General features: G+C 42.0%; 1 protein-coding gene across 7 annotated transcripts in view; it reads right to left on the bottom strand.

Moving 5' to 3' along the window:
- Positions 1-1,050: 1,050 nt before the first annotated feature.
- Positions 1,051-22,687, bottom strand: part of LOC135056550 (putative nuclease HARBI1) — a 34,081-nt gene continuing 12,444 nt past the window's right edge. For 5 of the 7 annotated variants that reach the window (XR_010244009.1, XR_010244013.1, XR_010244010.1 and 2 more), the window contains 2 exons: positions 12,111-12,159; positions 1,051-4,500 (listed from right to left, as the gene is read on the bottom strand). The gene's annotated coding sequence lies outside the window, so the exon portion shown is untranslated. Of the gene's footprint in view, positions 4,501-12,110; positions 12,160-22,048; positions 22,121-22,687 lie in introns of those variants that run through there. The other 2 variants (XR_010244014.1, XM_063961881.1) reach the window with 2 other exon arrangements.

Genomic DNA, 22,687 nt, shown 5'->3' with positions numbered 1-22,687 from the left:
TCATTAGTAACACACTACGTCATGGATTGAAATCCTGCAGCACCGGAAAGGTCCCCCTGCTTAAGCCAGCACATGTCCAGGCTCGTCTAAAGTTTGCCAGTGACCATCTGGTGACCCAGAGGAGGGTTGGGAGAATGTAATGTGGTCAGATGAGAACAAAATCGAACTTTTTGGTATAAACTCCACCCGCCGTGTTTGGAGGGAGAAGAATGATGAAGAACACCATACCCACTGTGAAACATGGGGGTGGAAACATTACGCTTTGGGGCTGCTTTTCTGCAAAGGGGACAGGACGACTGATCCGTATTAAGGAGAGGATGAATGGGGCCATGTATCGTGAGATTTTGGGCAAAAACCTTCCTACCTCAGTAAGAGCATTGAAGATGGAACGTGGCTGGGTCTTCCAGCATGACAATGACCCCAAACACACCGCCCGGGCAACTAAGGAGTGGCTCCGTAAGAAGCATTTCAAGGTCCTGGAGTGGCCTAGCCAGTCTTCAGACCTCAACCCAATAGAAAATCTGTGGAGGGAGTTGAAAGTCCGTGTTGCCCGGCGACAGCCCCAAAACATGACAGATCTAGAGAAGATCTGCATGGAAGAGTGGGCCAAAATACCTGCTACAGTGTGTGCAAACCTGGTCAAGAACTACAGGAAACGTTTGACCTCTGTAATTGCCAACCGAGGTTATATTAGAGTTAAACTTTTTGATTGTTCAAATATTTATTTTTTGCAAGAAAATAAAGATAAATTGTTTAAAAATCATACAATGTGATTTCCTTTTTTTTTCTTTTTCAGATTCTGTCTTCACAGTTGAAGTGTACCTATTATGGAAATTACAGACCTCCCTCATCTTTTTAAGTGGGTCAACTTGCACAATTGGTGGCTGTCCAAATACTTTTTTGCCCCACTGTATGTATATATATATATATATATATATATATATATATATATATATATATATATATATATTGTAACACTGTAAGGATACAAGGTTCCGTTTCCTGGGGTAACTGGCAGAACGCAGCAGCTGAGGAACCACACAAGTCCAGTTTCTGGTACAACTGGCCCCAGCCAGTTTTATTATACTGAAAATAAAACAAACACCAAAAGAAAATACCTTGCCTGTCCGGCACTAACTAAACACAAGATGTTCCTAACTATCACTAAACAAAAAACACAGAGTTTTCCAGTAAACACTGTATAGCTCACTTGTATCAGGAAGCGTGTTTCTCTCACAGAGATCCTGCAGTCTTCCCAGGCAGTCTGCACACATTAATCAGGCTAGAAGCCCTATAAGGCTCTTGCACAGCTGAAAGCCCTGATTAGCCCTCTGTGAGGCCAAAGATCCAAACTGGGCCCAATGTCTGGAACTCGCCTTATCTCTCTCTCAGGGCCCTTATCCAGCTTTTCCAGAAAACTGAAAAGGTTCTAACAAAACAAAGGCATTTTCCTAGAAGTTTTCATTTTCTAAAACATGTAAGACAAGAACCTGGGACAAACATACCTGCCCTCAAACACTATCCCAGTGTTCTTGTCACATATCCCCCTCCCCTGTTTCGACCTAGGGGCCGGAACACTTGTAACCCCCAAACAGAAGATGCGGGAGAATGCATCTGCGTTGGCCAATTGTGTATCCGGTCTATGTTTGACAGTAAACTTAAAATCCTGCAACGCTAGAAACCATCTAGTTACACGAGCATTCTTGCCTCTATTTACATACATCCACTTTAAAGGGGCATGATCTGTCACTAGTCTGAATTGTCTACCCAAGAGGTAATATCTCAAGGTATCTAGTGCCCACTTAATGGCCAAAGCCTCCTTTTCCACAATGGCATACCTTTTTTCATGCTCATTGAGTTTCCTACTCAAATAAATGATAGGGTGTTCGTCCCCATCTCTGGTTTGGGACAGCACAGCGCCTATACCTACCTGTGAGGCATCTGTCTGTACCACAAATTCTTTTGAAAAATCTGGTGTTATCAATACCGGTTGTGAACACAAAGCCACTTTTAACGCTTGGAACGCTTTTTCTGCATCAGGGATCCATTTCACCATATTTGACTGCTTCCCTTTGGTAAGGTCTGACAACGGCACCGATGTGGTCGCAAAATTGGGAATAAACCGTCTATAGTACCCAGTTATTCCCAAAAAAGCCCTTACCTGTTTTTTATTCAACAAAACAAAAGCATTTTCCTAGAAGTTTTCATTTTCTAAAACATGTAAGACATGAACCTGGGACAAACATACCTGCCCTCAAACACTATCCCAGTGTTCTTGTCACAATATATATATATATATCTATATATCTTTATATTCTATAAAATAGAGATGAATGGAGGCGCCAATAGTGCATTAAAAGAGTAACACTTTAATAAACTTCATTCACAGAGCACATCGATAAAGGCATACCAAAGGTGGCGGTTTAAACCTCCGCTAGCATAAATACTAAAAATCCCACACGGGCAAGCTCGCCATCAAGTCCTTAGACCGGGATCACCATTCATGTCAAGCCACGCACCTACCGGTTTTGTCACAAGGACTTTGTCAGACTCTAACTCTGAGCTTGCCCATGTGGAATTTTTGGTATTTATGCTAGCGATATAAACATCATCTGATTTGTGTTACCCTATTTCATAATAGGCCTATGATTCACATAATAAAAATAAAAAATAAAAAAAAAACATATTTTAAAAATATTTTCTAGAATATTTTAGTGACATCAATAAAACATACATTACAGTAACACTATAGTGAGTCAAATAACACTTTTTCTTCTAAATAATAAAATGAAAAAATAAATGAAAAAAAAATAGTTTAGGAAGCTTCTTTTGTGGGACATTTTTGAATGGACTTTGTTTGGACAGTCTCTTTGTAAATTCCAGCTGTAATATGCCATCATATGTATATCCCATCTTTCCTGGTAGTGATCTTCCATTGTTTTATTGTCCCCGTGAAATCTTTCACCTAGCTCTTTGCTCATATCACCCAAATTTCTGGGAAATGGTCCAATTGGCTGTGTAAGTAATGAACTTTTATGCTCCTATTACATCCAAGGTCTCTGAAATTAATGAGCATGGTGTTTTCTAGCTCAGCATAGTTTTGAGCTTTGTGGTTGCCAAGAAAGTTTCTGACAACAAGGACGAATGACATCCTGCTCAGACTGAAGGTCGCCCAGATGGTGATATGCTGTGGCCTTGGCATGTGCAAAAAGTATAGCTGATAGAGAAAAACTTTTCATATTTGGAATTAGCATGCCCAATATGCCCAAAATCAATACTAACATTCCAGGCACCAAACAAATTGTTTTTTATTTTTTTGTTGGGCAGTGTAATAGGCTGCAGCTTGTTCTTTTGCATTTATTATCTCTTTATTATATTATTTTGCTTGCATTTATTATCTCAAAGTACACAAGGTCTTCTGCAGTTACAAGCAAAACAGGCCACATTTTTAGCTGTCGGTAAACGTAAGTTTTCTGCAATGTCTTTGACAATAGTTTGGAGTAATGCAATTAGCTTGCTAGCATATAGCTTCAGCTCCAGTAAGTTTTAACAGTTCTTGCATCCAATGTCTCTGCAATGAATTGCACACCATATTCTGTACTCAGTCCATTCTATTCATTGTGTAACATATCCCATGTTGCACTTCCAGTGTTGAACAGCAGTCCATAAAGGTTTCTTGTCAAATGTCCAGTTTGTAGTGTGAAGATTTACAGGGCCTTTTGTCTTTTCCGTGACTTGCAATGCAGCCAATGGTTCAGAAAGTTGGTTAGCCCCATTTCCTGTCTGCCTGACAGCCTGAAAAGATGGCTTCATTTCTGCAGCAAGAGTCCACAAATATCTTTCGTCCATTAACCAATACTGATAGTGAAATCCAATCAAGACAGTTTTCCTACCTGTGGCAAAATTTGTTTGAATTTGACCAGTCCAGCAAGCAGGCTGCAGTATGACAGGTACAAAATAAGGGGATGTGGTTATGTGACCGCCAGTCACTATCCCAAAGCGAGAATCCTGAGCACTGGGCATGCCGACTAACAGGGACTATTCCCACTAGTGGGTGTCCACGACACACACAGAGTGGGAATAGAACATGTGGCAAGTGCAGCGAGCCACCGAGCGCACTGCGTGGTGAGTGCAGTGAACCCACAAGGGGCTTTGTTGCGCTCTCCCCCACTTCCATTCTTCAGACCAGGATCCCGGGGCAGGTATGGTGACCTCCGGGATCCCAAATGTCGGTCTCCCAATACCAACCCCAAAATAAGGGCCTTGTAGTTTCATTCCCCCCTCTTTTTTTTTGCGAGTACCATTGTCCATTTATCAGAGTCTGTGTCTGAGTCTCTCTGGTATGCACAATCTATTTGCCTTCAGCAATTTCCATGTCAGTCTATGTGGTTGCCATTGGTAACTGCACATCTTTCAGTTGTATCTAAAACCATTGATAAGGTTTTGACCGTTTTTTGGGGGGTTGATCTTCATTACTATCCACAATAGGCATACACTTCCCTGCAATACAAAACAAAGTGTTTACATCCCAAAGTTTTCTCTGTTGTTCTCTGTTATCAAACAACAATTGAAAATTCAGTTTGTCTGCTATTGTATGTCCCATGTGCAAAGCCATGTATGATGGCTCATTGTTTGTCAATGTCAGTGTGTATCCCACCCCTGTTTCATCAAACGCAAGTAAACAGTAGACATAATTTGCAATGGATGTTTTCTCATCACATACATATTCATAAGTGACACTCCGGTATTTCTTGTCATTGTAAAACATAGTAGTGACACTCTGGGAATCACAATAAATAAATGAAATACCCTTGTGGGGACATTCTTCAGTCTCAGAGGCATGCATAATAAGTTAAGTCCTACCTTTCTCCCCCCTACTTGCTTTTTGTAACTCCCATAGCTCAATGATTAAAGCCACAGGCATAGCCACACATGTAGTGTCACTCTGTACAACCTTATTGTAAGACATGAAATGTACTTCCTGGTCCTGTGCCATTTAATTACACATTGCAACCTGGACAGTGGCTCCATCTAGTATGGGAATCAATAGCGTTTTGCCATAAACCTCACATTGCCTTTCTGCCATTTCATAAAGAGAGAAAAAATTATCTCTGCACACTATTGGTGAATTTGGTTCACCTTTTTAACCCCGATTGTATTATACCTTGATTAGGTTTTGGTTTTCGGGGTTGCAGCCCTATTTTATCCAAGTAATTATAAGTAGAGAAGATAAGCTGAAGGCTGCATAAGCCTGAGGCCATATAAGCGATCAACTTTTTGTGATTGGTTGTTAAATGACTAAGCAGTTGCTAGGCAGATCAGTTTTCCCGGTTGGTTTTTTCCTATTGGATTAGAGGTTTGTGCATCAAGATGAAGAGGAGGGTCTTAGGTTAGTATATAGGGGGTGGCCATTTTGCTAGACTTCCTCTTGCCTTTCAGTTTATGCCCGCCCGCCCTCCCAGAATGCGTCTACGTTTTTGTTCTTGCTGTGGGCTATTGAAAGCCAGATTGGCGGGAAATCGCTGCCAACCAGCTGTCACACAGGCATAAGTGGTCATTGTGGGGCTCCCTCTTTAGAAGGACGGCAGGTGTGTCCTTTTCTTGCGGTTGGACATTTAGACGTTCCCCTGCGGGAACCGAACGTTTGCCAGAGAAAGAGGGGTAAGGCCAGCACAATGCGGGTTATGCGGGAAGGAGGCGGGGTATGTGTACTCCCCTCCTTGGTTTGGTGGTTTTCATCTAGGTGACGGGTGCTGGTGTTTGGCAGCGGTTTTCTGTTTGCCATCCTCCAAACTAAAGTTAAATATATATTCTATTCAATTCTAATTCGGCCTCAATTATTAGTTTAAAGAGTTGGTCAGCGATTAATAAACATCGTCTGACCTTTAACTCCAGCTACTGTGTCCGTGTCTTCATTTCAGTGTGTGGTGTGGTTTTATTTAGTGATAAGCTAGCTTAAATAAAAGGTTTATGTAATCACAATAAAGTTATGAGCGGCTTAAAAGAACAAGAAGCGGTTGTTCGGATGGGCACACAAGTATAAGAGAGATTCCTGAAAATTTACAGTATATTATATTAAAACTTAGCTTTTAATTCTCAAATGTAAAAATTGTCCCAATCTCGGGATATATACAGTGAAATATAGAGTTTCAAATTTTTTATTTGACATATACATATAGATAAGTGAGAAAGTTAGAAAAATTTGAAAAATATAGATGTTAGAAAGCGAAGTCCACCTCTGTAACTCTTGTATTAATTATTCATGCAGTGTAACCTTTTAACTCAGCCTCGTTAAAGCTGTTTATATGTTGAAATGTGCATGTAGGCATTTCAGCGAGTCCACCATGTTCTCTGTATAAATAATGTATTGTTATGTGTACTGGATCAATATGAGGATCGCTATTATAGCTTAATGTAGTAGTTGGTACTGTCAGTATGATATTTGTGTCAAATGCAATAAAGTAACCGGTACTGTCAGTAAATCATTGGAATAAGGGGTACCTATATTAAGCTCAATGGAGTAGCTGGTGCTGCTAATATTATATGAAAACAAACGGCAACTGTACCAAGCAGTCTGATTACTCCTTACATGAACATTGTTGTCTGATTTATATACCGTTTATATTAAATGTGACTACCAACCACAAATAGTATAAACAATATTGATGGACGCTATATGGTGGTATATTGATATATCCCATGTATCCATTTTAGGGGTTGTATGTAAATAAATGTGCCAATACTGGCATTAGGATTAAAGTGCAAGGAAGCACACGAGTGGCTGAATTACCAAACAGAACCCTTTCCTTGTTGAAATGTCTTGATTGCATACATAGCACATTTAAAATAGCAGCGTGATGCACATACTGTATAACAACTATTGGTATAGTCCCAACACAATGAAACAGCAATTAAAGTTGTGAATTTAAGTGCTATATTAATGTCAAATGGTGGCTTTTGAATTAACAACATATACCCTGTTTAGAAATTGAGAAAACTTGGTAGCGTTCACCTCATACTCCCTGATCAACATGAATACATAAATATGCATATGAGGCTCACATTTTGACAAGGGCAGTCAATATGAAACAATTTTCATAGTGATGTCAATGAAATACAACACTAAATTAGTAAGAGTGGTATCACTGGCAACAATGGTTGCTGTTTAATAGTAACAGTTTATCTATTACATCAACTGAGAAAAAGTGACACACAAGCTGTGGAAACATTGGCAACAATTGTTTTTGTTTAATACATAGTTACATAGTTAATGAGGTTGAAAAGAGGCAAAATGCCTATTGGGTTCAACCTGTATTCTGTATTAAGCTGTGCATCTTATAATGTACCTGCTGAAGCAATGGTTTAGTACCAATTAACAACTATAATTCATATCACGCCAAGATAATTAATGTCAATTTATTAAATGCTATAGCCTTGGATACTTTTTTCAGTTAGAAATTTGTCCAGTCTGTTTTTAAATGCATTTAAAGAGTCCACCATTATTACCTTCTCAGGCAAGGAGTTCCAAATCTTTATTGCCATTACTGTGAAGAACTCTTTCCTACATTGTGTACGGAATTTTCTCTCTTCTAGCCTCAGCGAGTGCCCACATGTCCTATACAGAGTTCTTTTAATAAACAAATCCCCTGCTAACTCCTTGTAATGACCTTTTACATATTTGAAGATATTAATAATGTCGCCTCTTAGACACCTCTTTTCTAGTGTATACATATTTAACCTAGTAAGCCTTTCCTCGTACTCCAGTGTCTCTAACCCTTTATTTAGTTTAGTAGCTTGCCTTTGAACTCTTTCGAGTTCCCCAATATCTTTTTTATAATGTTGTGCCCAAAATTGAACACAATATTCCATGTGCAGACGTACCAATAATTTGTACAACGGCAGAATTACATCCTCGTCCCTTGTCTTCATACCCCGTTTTATGCACGCAAGCACCTTACTTGCCTTCTTTGCTGCACTCTGACATTGTGTACTGTTATTAAGCCTATTTTCTATGAGTACCCCCACATCTTTTTCTACTACTGTTACCCCTATATTTTCCCCATTTAATGTGAAGGATGCAAGTTTGTTTTTTAATCCCAAAATGCATAACTTTGCCTCTTTCTATATTGAACCTCATTCTCCATTTAGACGCCCAGGTTTCAAGTTTAAAAAGTTATTCTGTAGAGACTCCACATCAATTTCAGAATTAATTACATTACACAGTTTAGTATCATCTGCAAAGATTGACACTGTGCTTTCCAGGCCTTTTTCTAGATCATTAATAAATATATTGAACAGTAGCGGGCCGAGTACAGACAATTGTGGTATTCCTCTGACTACTGGTGCCCAGTTGGAGAACATCCCATTGACCACTACTCATTGTACCCTGTTATCCAGCCAGTTACTTATCCATGTACAAATAGTATTTCCTAGGCCAAGCTCCCTTAATTTGATGATCAGTCTCCTGTAAGGCACTGTATCGAAGGCTTTTTTGCAAAATCTAAATAGACCACATCCACTGCTTTTCCCTGGTCAAGATTTTCGCTCACTTCCTCGTAGAAGCTAATTAAGATAGTTTGACATGATTTGTCCCTCACAAACCCATGCTGACTCTTGATAATAATCTTAGTAGTCTGCAGATAATCTTCTATGATATCCCCCAAAATTATTTCCAATATTTGACCCACTATAGAGGTTAAACTGACTGGTCTACAGTTGGCAGGATGATTTTAAGTTCCCATTTTAAATAACGGCACTACCTCAGCTATACGCCAATCCTTTAGTACCATGCCTGATGTAATTGAACTATAGAAAATCAAGTATAAGGGTCTTGCTAGCTGTGACCTAAGATCCCTAGTAACCTTCGGGTGAAAACCATCTGGACCAGGTGATTTATTCATTTTTATGTTACTTAGTCTCTCCAGGACTACTTCCTCACTTAAACAAGCATCTAGCCAAGAGTCATTACCTTCACTGTCGTTATGCACTACTATAACCGTCTGATCCTCCCTGGTGAACACTGAAAAAAAATAATTGTTCAGTGCTTCCGCTTTTATTTTGTCATCGTTTATCAAGGCCCCCAGTCGTCTATTAATGGGCCTACATTCTCCTTTTTTAACCTTTTACTGTTTATGTATTTATAAAACTTTTTAGGATTGGTTTTACTCTTTATAGCGATTTGCTTTTCTTTTCCAATTTTAGCTGCTCTTATTGCTTTTTTGCTCCTTTTATGGCATTCCTTGTAGTACTGGAATGACTCCTCCCCTCCATTAGATTTAAATGCTTTGAAAGTACACCTCTTTTTAGCCATTGCTTCTTTGACCTCTTTATTAAGCCACATTGGTTTTAGTTTAGTACTCCTGCATTTACTGCCCATGGTAATTAATTTGTGAATATTGCTATTTAGCACCCCTTTTAAAGCATCCCAATTTCCGTTGTGTTTTTGCTATGAAACAAAGCTTCCCAGTCAATGTTGTTTAGTGCCTGTCTCAGCATATTAAAGTTAGTTATTCTAAAGTTTAATGTTTTGGTTGATCCCTTATAGCTATGTTTCTTGAAGCTGATGTCAAATGTGATCATATAGTGATCACTGTTTTCCAAGGTCTCCCCAGCTTTAGTGTTTGATATAATGTCCAAATTATTGGTAATAACTAGGTTCAGAATAGTTTTACCTCTAGTTGGCTCCTCGACTAAGTAAGTCAAGTAGTGATCCTTTAGCATATTTAAGAACATATTGCCACTAGCTTTTACACATGAATCGTTACTCCAATTTATATCAGGATAGTTAAAATCCCCTATCACTAGGATGTCCCCTATTCCCGCAGCTTTTTCAATTTGTTGCAAGAGTTGTTCCTCCTCATGTATGCTAATATCCGGTTGTTTGTAGCACGTGCCTATGATGATTTTTTTTGCTTCAATACCCCCACTTGTGATCTCAACCCATAGCGACTCCATGTTATCTCCAATCCCCACATAAATAACCTCTTTTAAGTATGGTATAGAGATGGTTTAACATATAGACATACCCCTCCTCCCCTTTTGGTAGCCCTATCCCTCCTGAAAAGAGAATATCCCTCCAAATTTGCAACCCAGTCGTGAAAGTCTTCCCACCATGTTTCCTATAATATCATACTGATTCTTTGAAACAAGCCATTCCAATTCCCCCATTTTACCTGACAGGCTTCTTGCATTCACAAGCATACATTTTAGCTTTGTATTTCCCTTGCCCGTTTGTTTTAGTGGTATCCTATAAAGCTCCTCCAACCTTCTAACCATCCTGCCCCCCAGCACCGCAGCCCCCTCCTTATTCAGGTGCAATCCATCGCGACAAAAAAGATGGTGCCTAACTGAGTAGTCCACCCAGTGTTCCAAGAACACAAAGATGGTGCCTAACTGAGTAGTCCATACAGTGTTCCAAGAACTCCTTCCTACACCAGTCTCTAAGCCACACATTTACCTCCATAATCTCCCTCTGCCTCACTTGGCTAGCGCGTGACAGAGGTAATATTTCGGAGACTATTACCCTAGATGTCCTTGCCTTAAGTTTCTGGCCTAATTCCCTATAGTCTTTCGTAAGGGCATCCCTTAATAATAAGGATCTATCCATAACATCAATTGAGGGGCTTATAAGAGTAACACACCAACCACAGAATAAAAGGTGGTACAGGCTGCAGTTGAAATGTGAATATACACAATTACAATATAGTAAATAAATAAGAACATGCAACCACAGATGAATTGACACCTTTGTTGATAAATAGCCAGTGAAGAAGAACAATGACATGTGGTGATTTCAGATTAAACAGTCAACAAATATAACCCAGTACTGGACATATACCCATTACTGTGACAGATGATCACATTGTCTAAGGAGTCTGAGGTTTATGGTGTGTAACCACACAGCATTAAACTGACAGTCCCTGAATGGCTTGAACAGGTTACACTGCATTAATAATTAATATAAGAGATACGGAGGTGGACTTTGCTTTTTAACATCTATATTTTTTACATTATTCTAACTTTCTCATCTATCTATATGTATATGTCAAATAAAATATTTTAACCTCTATATTTCACTGTATATATCCCAATATTGGGACAGCTTTAATATGATATCAATTTTCAAGAATCTCTCTTATACTTGTGCGCCCATGCAAACAACCACTTTCTTTCCCTCTACCTTCTGCCATTTCCACAGACATATGCAATATTTCCATAACACAGATTCCTTCTAATAACAAATGATTATCTTGTGTTTGCATTTTTTTCACTCTCATCATTTGCGGCAGATCAATAATCTTCCTCACACCCCATTCGCTGGACAATGTAAATCAGTACTTGTCACTGAGCAGCATTTCTCAGCTAATAAAAGTTACATTTTATAAATAAGAGTGACACCCAAAAAGAGGTTAGTCTCTGTTACTGCAATCTGTCAGGACTTCAGGTTTAATACTTGTTTTTTAAATTGACCCCCCAGGGAGCACCACCAACTACAATCTACACTTCATAGTTAGGGTTCACCGACTACATCTACAATCACATATTGTTGGTTATATGATATCTATATAAATAATTAATATACCTCCTGTAATATGGTGCGGGATCAGCCTACCCCTCTTCTAACTTTGCTGCTTAGTCAGCTACCATTGGGTGCTTTGTACAGAGAATGGCAATGCCAGCAAAAGTGTAATATTGTGTGGTTGTTACTCATTGTTATTTCTTCATTTAATTTGTTAGTTAATTATTTTAGCATTTAATGCAGAAGACATTTAAAATGTTGCTTTTCTTAAAGAATAATTTGCTCTTAGATTTTGCTAAAGCCTCTTGGAATTCCATATTTTTTAAACTATATATAAAAGGATTTAGTATAGGAACCAACACAACATAAAAAAGAGCAAAATACATGTCTTCTTCTGGAGAATAATTGGATGTGGGCCTCATGTGCAAACATATTATTGTTCCATAATACATAATGACACAGGTCAGATGTGATGTACAGGTAGAGAAAGCTTTCATACGGCCTTGTGCAGACTTTATCTTCACTATAGAGGAAATAATGAAGATATATGATACAAAAGTAAGCAGAAATGTAGTAAGTACCAATACTGCACCTTCAATGTAATTTAAAATTTCCACCTCTGATACATGACTGCAAGAGATCTGTAATAATGGCAAAACATCACAGAAAAAATGGTTTATTAAATGAGAAGAACAAAAATACATTTTAGATATAATGACAATGTGTCCGATTGGGTCCAAAAATCCAACAACCCACGCTATAGCTGACAGGTAACCTGTGCGTCTTAAACTCATAAGGACACCATAATGAAGTGGGTGACAGATTGCCACATAACGATCATATGCCATGGCGGCAAGTATGTTGAACTCAGTTCCAGCACAAAAAATAAAGAGAAACATCTGGATAATACATTCTGTAAATGAAATTACATTGTTTTGTGTAATTAGCATGATTAATAATTTAGGAAGAGTAACTGAGGAAGAAGCAATATCCATTACAGACAGGTTTAAAAGGAAAATGTACATAGGAGTATGAAGGCGAGAATTCTCACAAATAATGCAAATGATGGTGACATTCCCACAGATAATGATGACATAGGCCAGTAAAAGAATTAGAAATATTGGTAATGAGTCCCCTAATCCTTTGATAAAAAAATCTGTCGTATTGAGCTGATATGTTATATTAATTTCTATAGAAAAGACACAATAGTAATATTTAGTAAATTAATAAACATAGACCTAATAAAGAATTGAACTTAAATCTACATTAACAGCCTCTCTTTGTGCCGCCAAACATCTATATATATATATATATATATATATATATATATATATACAGTATATATATATATATATTCCATAGACAAAAAAATCTTACGGTTTCACATATGTTCCATTATGGCTTCTTACACATGATCTGGCATTTCAGAAACCTGTTGTAACTCTTCCACTCAAACTACAAAAAGCAATGAAATTCCGATTATTAAGGCAGACGCAATACAGATATGGTATGCCATCACAGCCTGTGGGTAAGTGCAGATTCAGCACTCTCACAGAGTGAGATTGCTGTCACTCACACAATGGTGGAGCTACTCATTCACAGATGCAGTCTATGCAACTGAAGGTCTTAGCAAAAGACAGCTGCTCAGATGAGGTAAGAGTGGTGTTGATTGGAGTGAGGAGACAGAGCAGTGTGGATGGAGGAACATAAGTGTGTGGATAGGGGAAGATTAATGTGGACTGATGGGGGGACAAAGCAACACAGATGGGTCGATGTAAGACAAAGTGATGCAGTCGGGGTGGAGACAGAGTGCAACAGAAAGAGAGTGGCACAGATGGGTGAAAGAGAATAGTGCAGATAGGGGAAAGACAGTGGTATAGATGGTGTGGAGACAGAGCGGTGTGGATGGGTGGACAGAGCAGCACATGTGGCTGCGAGGGACAGAGCAGCACAGATGGAGAGGGGTGAGAGCAGTTGAGGGGGCAGAGCAGCATGGATGAGGGCAAGACAGCCCTGACATCGGAGGGGGTCAGTACTTTTACCTACTCTTGGGGGGGTGGCAGCTAGGCCTATTCCTTGGGGGTGGTGGCTAGGGCTACCCGTCTCCCCGGCCATAACCCTAACAATTACCCCGATACTTTCCTGATATTTTCGACGATGTCTGCCAAATGAATGGGGTTAAAGTGGTCTGGATAGGGGGAGATTAAGCAGCACATATGGGAAGGGAGCCAGAGTGGTGCAGATGGTGGGGCATCGATGCAGATGGGTTGAAAACCCTGGCATGGATGGGCAGAAAACAGGTGCAGATGGGAGAGAAGACAGTGTGGCATGTATGGGAGGAGGCAGAGTGACGTTAATGAGGGAAACATTGAGCAGCACAGAGAGAAGGAAATGGTGGTACAGACAAGGCACAGATGGGGAAAGACAGATGGTGCAGATAAGTTAGTACAGACTAGCACAGATAGGAGAACACAGCAGTAGGGATTGGGGAAGACACAGTGGCGTAACTACTGCCCCCGCAGCCCTCGCGGTGGCTTGGGGGCGAGGGGCTGCGGGGGCGCCACTGATTACAGCAGACAGACATGCGGACGAGCGCCCGCATGTCAGTCTGCTTTCTCCTTCCCTCCGCCTTTTATTGGAGGGACACGGAGGGCGCAGCGTGTGCCTCTCCTGTGTCCCTCCTGAGTCCTGCATCATCTCCGGCGGCCCGCGGGTCTAATAGGGGGAAGTGCCGTTCGTGAGCTCTAATTGGCTCACGAACCGGCACTTCCCCCTATCAGACCCGCGGCCGCCGGAGATGATGCAGCAGGAGGGACACAGGAGAGGCACACGCTGCGCCCTCCGTGTCCCTCCAACAAGCTGCGGCGGCGGCACTGGGGGGAATGTCTGGCACTGGGGCATATATGGCACTGGGGGGGGGGGAGGGATGTCTGGCACTAGGGGGGATATCTGGCACTGGGGCATATATGGCACTGGGGGGGGGATGTCTGGCACTGGGGCATATATGGCACTGGGGGGGGTGGGGGGGATGTCTGGCACTGGGGCATATATGGCACTGGGGGGGTGGGGGGGATGTCTGGCACTAGGGGGGATATCTGGCACTGGGGCATATATGGCACTGGGGAGGGATATCTGGCACTAGGGCATATCTGGCACTGGGGGGGGGATGTCTGGCACTGGGGGGGATATCTGGCACTGGGGCATATCTGGCACTGGGGGGGGGGGGTGTCTGGCACTGGGGCATATATGGCACTGGGGGGGGGGATGTCTGGCACTGGGGCATATCTGGCACTGGGGGGGGGATGTCTGGCACTGGGGCATATATGGCATTGGGGGGGGTGTCTGGCACTAGGGGGGATATCTGGCACTGGGGCATATATGGCACTGGGGGGGGGATATCTGGCACTAGGGCATATCTGGCACTGGGGGGGGGGATGTCTGGCACTGGGGGGGATATCTGGCACTGGGGCATATCTGGCACTGGGGGGGGGGATGTCTGGCACTGGGGCATATATGGCACTGGGGGGGGATGTCTGGCACTGGGGCATATATGGCACTGGGGGGGATGTCTGGCACTAGGGGGGATATCTGGCACTGGGGGGGGGATATCTGGCACTAGGGCATATCTGGCACTGGGGGGGGGATGTCTGGCACTGGGGCATATCTGGCACTGGGGGCATATATGGCACTCGGGGGGAATATCTGGCACTGGGGGGGAATATATGGCACTGGGGGGGAATATCTGGCACTGGGGGGGAATATATGGCACTGGGGGGGAATATCTGGCACTGGGGGGGAATATATGGCACTGGCGGCATATCTGGCACTGGGGGAATATCTGGCACTGGGGGCATATGTGGCACTGGGGGGGAATATATGGCACTGGCGGCATATCTGGCATGGGGGGAATATCTGGCACTGGGGGCATATGTGGCACTGGGGGGGAATATCTGGCACTGGGGGAATATCTGGCACTGGGGGCATATCTGGCACTGGGGGAATATCTGGCACTGGGGGGGGGGGTATATGTGTACCTGGCACATGGGGGGGGGGTATATTTGGCACCGGGGGCATGTGAGTACCTGGCACCGTGGGGGAATATCTGGCACTGGGGACATATGTGGCACTGGGAGCACAGCCCTAGCAACAAGGACTACCTCCTAGCAACGAGCATGACACCCAGTGCATGAAACACCTGACAACGAGCATGACACCCAGTGCATGAAACACCTGGCAACGAGCATGACACCCAGTGCATGAAACCCCTGACAACGAGAAGGTAATTGAAAAGTAATTAGAAGCCTTACTGTAGGACTTAATGTGTAATGGGCATTACGGTGTGTGGCATAATGTATCACGGACATTGCGGTGTGTGTCATAATGTGTCACAGGCATTACGGTGTATGGTATACTATATCGCGGGCATTGTGATATGTGGTATAATGTCTCAGGGTCATTGCAGTGTGTGGCATAATGTATCACGGACATTGCGGTGTGTGTCATAATGTGTCAGGCATTACGGTGTGTGGTATACTATATCACGGGCATTGTGGTATGTGGTATAATGTCTCAGGGTCACTGCAGTGTGGCATAATACATAACGGGCATTGCGGTGTGTGGCATAGGGTATAACGGGCAGGGCATTGCGGTATGTGTCACAGGCATTACGGTGTATGGTATACTATATCACGGGCATTGTGGTATAATATCTCAAGGTCATTGCGGTGTGTGTCATAATGTGTCACAGGCATTGTATGTGCTATAATGTATCAGGGGCATTGCAGTGTGTAGCATAATGTATAACGGGCATTGCGATTCCTGTCATAATGTGTCGGGGGCATTACGGTGTGTGGCATAATGTGTCACAGGCATTACGGTGTGTGGCATAATGTGTCGGGGGCATTACAGTGTGTGCATATTGTGTCATGTGCATTGTTGTGTGCGGCATAATGTCTAAGGGCCATTGCAGTATGTGGCATAATGTATACTGGGCATTACTATAAGGAGGAAAAATGACAAATAATGTAAGGGGCATGAATCAGGATTATTTTTCTTTCCTGTGGTGGCTAACGTCTGGGTGTGCAGGTTGCAAAACTGGGGTATAAGGTAGTCTTTTCCTGCAATACCACGCCCCTTTATGAGAAACCACGCCCATTCCAACAAAACCACGCCCTTTTTTTGCTGCGCGCGCCTTCGGTGCGCGCATATTTATCCCTTTCTTGCTCCCAATTATGCGGCGGCGGGGGGGGGGGGGGGGGGGGGGGGGCGCCAAAGAATTTTTTGGCTTGGGGGAGAAAAATTTCTAGTTACGCTACTGGGAAGACAGAACACCATGGAGGCGTATATGGTAAGTAAGTGTAGATGCATAGACCGTAGATGAGGTATTATAGCTTTAGCAATTAACCAAGATGTTTGAGGGAGCTAAATGTGTAGACTAAATGAGATGGATGTATGGAGTGAGAAGGATGTTGTAACAAGGTGGGATTGTTGTGGTGACGGAATGGGATGGTTGTGTGCACTGTGTGGGATGGCAGCACCACATAACTACTCCGACCTTCAGGTGCATAGACTGCATGTGTGTATTCCAATGAGCACACAAATCTGTGAATGAGCAGCTCCACCATTGTGTGAGTGACAGCAATCTCACTCTGTGAGAATCTGCACTTACCCACAGGCTGTGATGGCATACCATATCTGTATTGCACAAGGAACACGTCCATTAAGGCGTCTGCCTTGATGATCAGAATTTAATTGCTTTTTGTAGTTTGAGTGGAAGAGTTACAACAGGTTTCTGAAATGCCAGATCATGTGTAAGAAGACTTAATGGAACATATGTGAAACCGTAAGGTTTTTTGTCTATGGAATTTCATAGCTGTTTTTCAATTTATCTATTTTTAAATTCAGAAATGTAAAATTTCACTGTAAGAATAAACATTTGATTTCTTAAATGTTTATTGAATGGTTTGTATAACATCATTGTTCTGTGCAAAATGCAAAAATTATTTTAATTACCAAACAGAATTGTTTATACTTTTAACTGCCTTTGCGGCAGATGGAGGGAGGGGGTGGGTGGCAGCAGCCTCTGACTGATGCTGGAGGGCAAAGACCGACAGTGTGCATGGTGCTGGAAGCGGAGGTGAGACATCCAGTGCCGGCTGATGCAGGGAGGGGGGAGGCGGCAGCAGCCTGTGACTGAGGCTGGAGGCAGGAGCGAGAGAGAGAAAGTCAGCAGCTGATGTAGGGAGACGGGAGGCGGCAGCAGCCTGTGACCACTATGCGGAGGCGGGGGAAAGACAGCCTGTGTTCCTGGTGCTGAGAGCTGTGGATAGAAAGCCGGTGATGGCTGATGCAGGGAGAAGGGAGAGGAAGCCGCTGCGGCTGATGATGGGAGCGAGAGAGAGGGAGCTGTCCAAGGCTGCTTAAAGCATAGAAGCAGACTACGGAGGGAGGGGAGAGAGTGATGTACAGCATGACGAGTTACTAGCTGTGCCTTGATCACGGGGTCTAACAGTACCACTCGAACCAGATGATGAAGGCTCATTAATGTGAGCAGTGCCAGGGCTAATTACAATCACACTGTGCCCCACTAGCTCCAAAACACCCCCCTGCCTCACTGTATAACTGAGAAATACGTAGCTCACCTCCACTGTACAAAATAAAAATGATGTGGGGAAAGCCATGTTAGTGCACCCAAGTGAAGCTACTCTGAGTACACCCCCTGGGGAGCAGCGGCCTTTAAACTCTTTTGTGCAGCCACCACTTCCCTAGGACTTGCTGCATCTTTTTTGATCTTCACCTAGGGAGCTGCCACCTCCCCTAGGCTTGTGGTATCTTCTTCCTCTATCATCACATAGGGGGCAGCGGCCTTTAAGCTCTCTTGCACAGACACCACCCAACCAGGGGCAATATTTACTAATATTCGTGTTTGAGTCGGTTTGTGTAGTGTTTAAACTCGTTTTGTATCGGGTGCATTTTCATGCAACTTTTTGAATCCATATACGCAAAGTTACGAAGCAGTCGCCTTTATGGTTTTCGTATTTTCCGATGTCGATGCCAGTCATTTTTTTTGGGCACATTTACGGCCATTATTGTCGTTTGCGGCAGGGTTTTTTTTTTTTCGCGGCCGCATTTTCACTTTCAGTTTCGATTTTCATCCCCGTTCGTGATTGGTTGTGTTTCAGATGGTAGGAGTGTCTGTGCGCAACCATATAAATATGCCCCAAACCGTCTGCACCTCGTGGGTTTAGTTAGTGGTGAGGAGGAGGGAGGTTGTGCTGTGGAGGTAGGTGAATTTGTGGTTTGAAGAGGAGTGGTGGTAGCGATTTCTGAGTGTGGTATTGTGTTTGAAAGTCGTCTTGTCATTCTTGTTGTCTTGTATTTTGTGGTTTTGTCTCATTTTTAGTCCAAGTTATTTTTCTTTATAGTCCCTTGTCAGTGTTTGTGTGTGTGTGTGTGGGGGGGGGGGGGGGTGTAAGTTGTGTAGTGGTAGTGGAGGAGTGTGTTGTTTGTCTTTTTTTTCCCCTGTGTTAACTGTTTAGACACACAATTATGTGTGACTCAGAGGTGGAGGGTGTGAGTGAGGGGGAGGAGGTTGGTCAGGTGGAGGAGGTGAGTGTTAGTGAGGTTAGTGAGGTGGAGGAGGTGGGTGAGGTTGCTGCAGCAGCCTCAAGTGATAGTGACAGTCAGAGTTCTCCGCAGCCACGCACCACTACTAAGACTGGGCGGAATGTTAAGTTTAGGTTTGCAGAAAATGTGGCATTGGTGCGTGAGCTGATGAAGTATCAGAGGCAGCTATTTGGCCCTGAGTCCGCCAAGGTGCCAACACGGAGGAAGACGGTGTTGTGGGCGAAAGTAGTTGCTGCTGTCAATAGTGAGGGGGTGGTCAAGCGGACGGAGGACACGTGCCGCAAACGGTACTATGACATAAAGCGACGTGTCAAGTCCAAAATGGCCAAGGAGGCCAAGTCGGCTCGGAAAACCGGTGGTGGGCAGCCCTATATTGCAAGTTATCTGGAGTAGGAGGAGCCCATGCGGAGTGTAATACCTCCAGAAGTTGTCTCTGCAACCCTTGTCCGGGATTCAGATAGGCCCAGGAAGAATGGTGAGCATGTGTATTTGCATTTACATTCTTTTTTTTGTGTTGTAATTTGTGTCATGTGACGTTGCATAGTACTCCCATCTTCAAGTGTGTGTCAGCAAATACATTGTTTTGGTTAATGTTTTATATAAAAGCCAATGTAACATCTTACTTTATTGTATGTCATGTGTTTTTCAGACAGATATTTTGCATGTGTAGTTTGGACTTGGTGTGTCTCTGAATTGTCCTGCAATAATGTTTTCTTTTGGGAGTTTTAAAAAAAAATAATTGTGACTATGTTTTATATTTAAGTGATCCATGTGCAATTTTTTTTAAAAAGTGGTTGTCATGTTAGAGGCTGGAGTACTGGAAAGTGGTTTGGAAACCACTTACATGTGTAATGTCATCTTTAGATAATGTTAATTATTTAATTTAAAAAACAATATTTTATTTTATTTTTTTGCTTGTATTTGTACCGTGACACCACTGCAGTGTAATTTTTTTATAAATTGCTGCATTTTGTTTTTGCTCATATAGTGGTAATGTGTCTTTGGAGTGCCACATCACAGAGCAAATTATATATTGCATCTGTAATATTTTTCCTTCCAATACAAAATTAAGTTGTGTGTGTTTTTTTTTAAATCTTTTCTTGAACTTGTGGCCTATGTCAGTGTCCTGTACATGTTTTCCTGTGTTGATGTTGCCATAGTGCATATGTGTTTTGGTCATTGTTTTTTTTTTATTTTTTTATTTCTGGTCCTTATGTTTGTTTTAAATAAAAACCAAGCATTTCTAAAATAATAAATGTTTATAAGCATAATGGGTGGATGTATATACAATAGCATGATTTTTTTACATAATTTATTTTATACAGTGTCTGAAAAAAGCAGTACTACTCATCGGCCAGTAACTCCTATCACATCTGATGATGATGATGCTGCGGAAGCAGGTAAAGTGTCCATTGTAGTATAGGGTATGCTTGTAAGGGAATGGGCATAACAAAATTGCACTTTCATTAAAAAGGCCATCAAAAGAAGTATGGAGCAGCAGAAGTGGCACTTCTGTAAGACATCACCACAAAAAACATGTGGCCGAAAAGAAAGCAAGGTCGTATGTCCCGGCACAAACACAGCAGGCTACCCCGCCACAAAGATTATCATCCGTATGTTCTGTACCCCCACTCCAAATTTTGGACACACCTCCAAGACGTCATCCACACTCCCCTCATCTTGATTGTGAGTATCAAACTGAAAAAAATGTGTAAAATGTCAGAACATAATCAAAATCAGTCATAACCGCATTAAGTCAAAACACATCCAAAACTAAAATACTTACTGCAGTAAGTAAAAGCTGAAATGGAATCCAAGCTAAATGGCCTTGTCCACATCCAGTAAAGATATGTATGTCCACTTGAGCCATACAGTATGACATTGGGTGCTGCAACAAAAAAGCATGTTGGTTTGTTTGCAAAAAGTAAGGTTGTTTTTCCAAAATTCACATGTGTGCTTGAGGTAACATTGCAAAATACATATAAAAACATTACTATGTTTGTTTGAACAAAGCTATAAGGTAACACATTATGTATGCCAATGTGTTTTTATGGTGGAGTATGTGTGAGCTACAATAAAACTAAAGTGTTTGCTTTCATAATTAAGTAACCTGACACATTTGCCTCAAACAGGCATAAGTATGTATATAAGCTGAGTGATGATGTTGCTAGCCAGAATAGTTGAAAGCAACAGTGAATGACATGTGTTACATGTGTAGTGATTTTTTAACATTTCACAAACATATGGATAGCTAACGGAGATTTGTTTAACATTTCAGCTTCGAGTCCTGGGAACAGCATCCCTCCACAACAACACCAACACAGTGACATGGAGGAGACAAACATCTTAGAAATGCAGCCATTAATGCAAGGAATGATCCCCCCAGCACCTGTGAGTACACCACCACAGCAAAGCACACCACCACCACAACACAGCCCAACAACACCAGGAACACAAGGCCCTGATCAGGTGTTTTGGACTATTTGGGCTAGACAGCAGGCCACTAATAAAGATTGCCTGCGTAAGCAGACACAAATGTTTGCAAGCCTACCATCTCACCTCAGAAGAATATCAAGAAATCTGAGTAGACAAAATGAACAAACAACCAGAATAGGCAATACCATGGAACTCATGCGTACAGACATTACACAGGTCATGGGCAACTTACAGCGCATAATGGAAGAACAGCACAGACAACAGCAAAGTTATATGAGCATTTTTCAAAACAATCAAAAGATTAATGAAAGTTTAATCTGAATAGTAGACAATAAAAATGCTGCTACACATGAACTCAATGCCACCCTCACTAACCTGAATGAAACACTCAGATGCATGCACCAACAGGAAACAAGCAGCAGTTCTGGTACGACTACTCCAAATATCACGCCAGTCTCATCACCACCAAGACGACTCCAAATATCACGCCAGTCTCATCACCACCAAGACGGTCCACCAGAGCATGACAACATGACAGTGCTAAAGGCAAAGGGCAGGACAAGCAGCCACCAAAAAAAAGTGAAAAAAACAAGTTAGACATTTGTGATAAGTAACTCAAAATAGTTAGCAAGTGTTTTTGTTGCTAAAAAATATAACACTTAGCTCCTTGACCCTTTTTTCAACATCATTAATTATAAGTGGGCCAAAAAAAACATAAATTTAGCACACACATTTATTAATGAACATTTTTTTTGGTATTGGAGGAGGGAAATGTTGATGGAGCCACACATACATGTTAGCAGGAAGTAAACTGACCACTTGATTTTTTTTCTAATCATTACTCTTTCTAGATTCCAATCATTCTCTTTGCCTGCAGATACAATAATTGCCAGCCAGGCAGAATGTCTTTAGCAGGAAGTAAACTGACCACTTGATTTTTTTTCTAATCATTACTCTTTCTAGATTCCAATCATTCTCTTTGCCTGCAGATACAATAATTGCCAGCCAGGCAGAATGTCTTTAGCAGGAAGTAAACTGACCACTTGATTTTTTTCTAATCATTACTCTTTCTAGATTCCAATCATTCTCTTTGCCTGCAGACAATCC

The sequence above is a fragment of the Pseudophryne corroboree genome, chromosome 3 (genome assembly GCF_028390025.1).
Source record: "Pseudophryne corroboree isolate aPseCor3 chromosome 3, aPseCor3.hap2, whole genome shotgun sequence".
Taxonomy (NCBI): domain Eukaryota; kingdom Metazoa; phylum Chordata; class Amphibia; order Anura; family Myobatrachidae; genus Pseudophryne; species Pseudophryne corroboree.
Note: the sequence above shows the minus strand (reverse complement) of the source record. Positions and strands in the feature narration are given on the sequence as shown.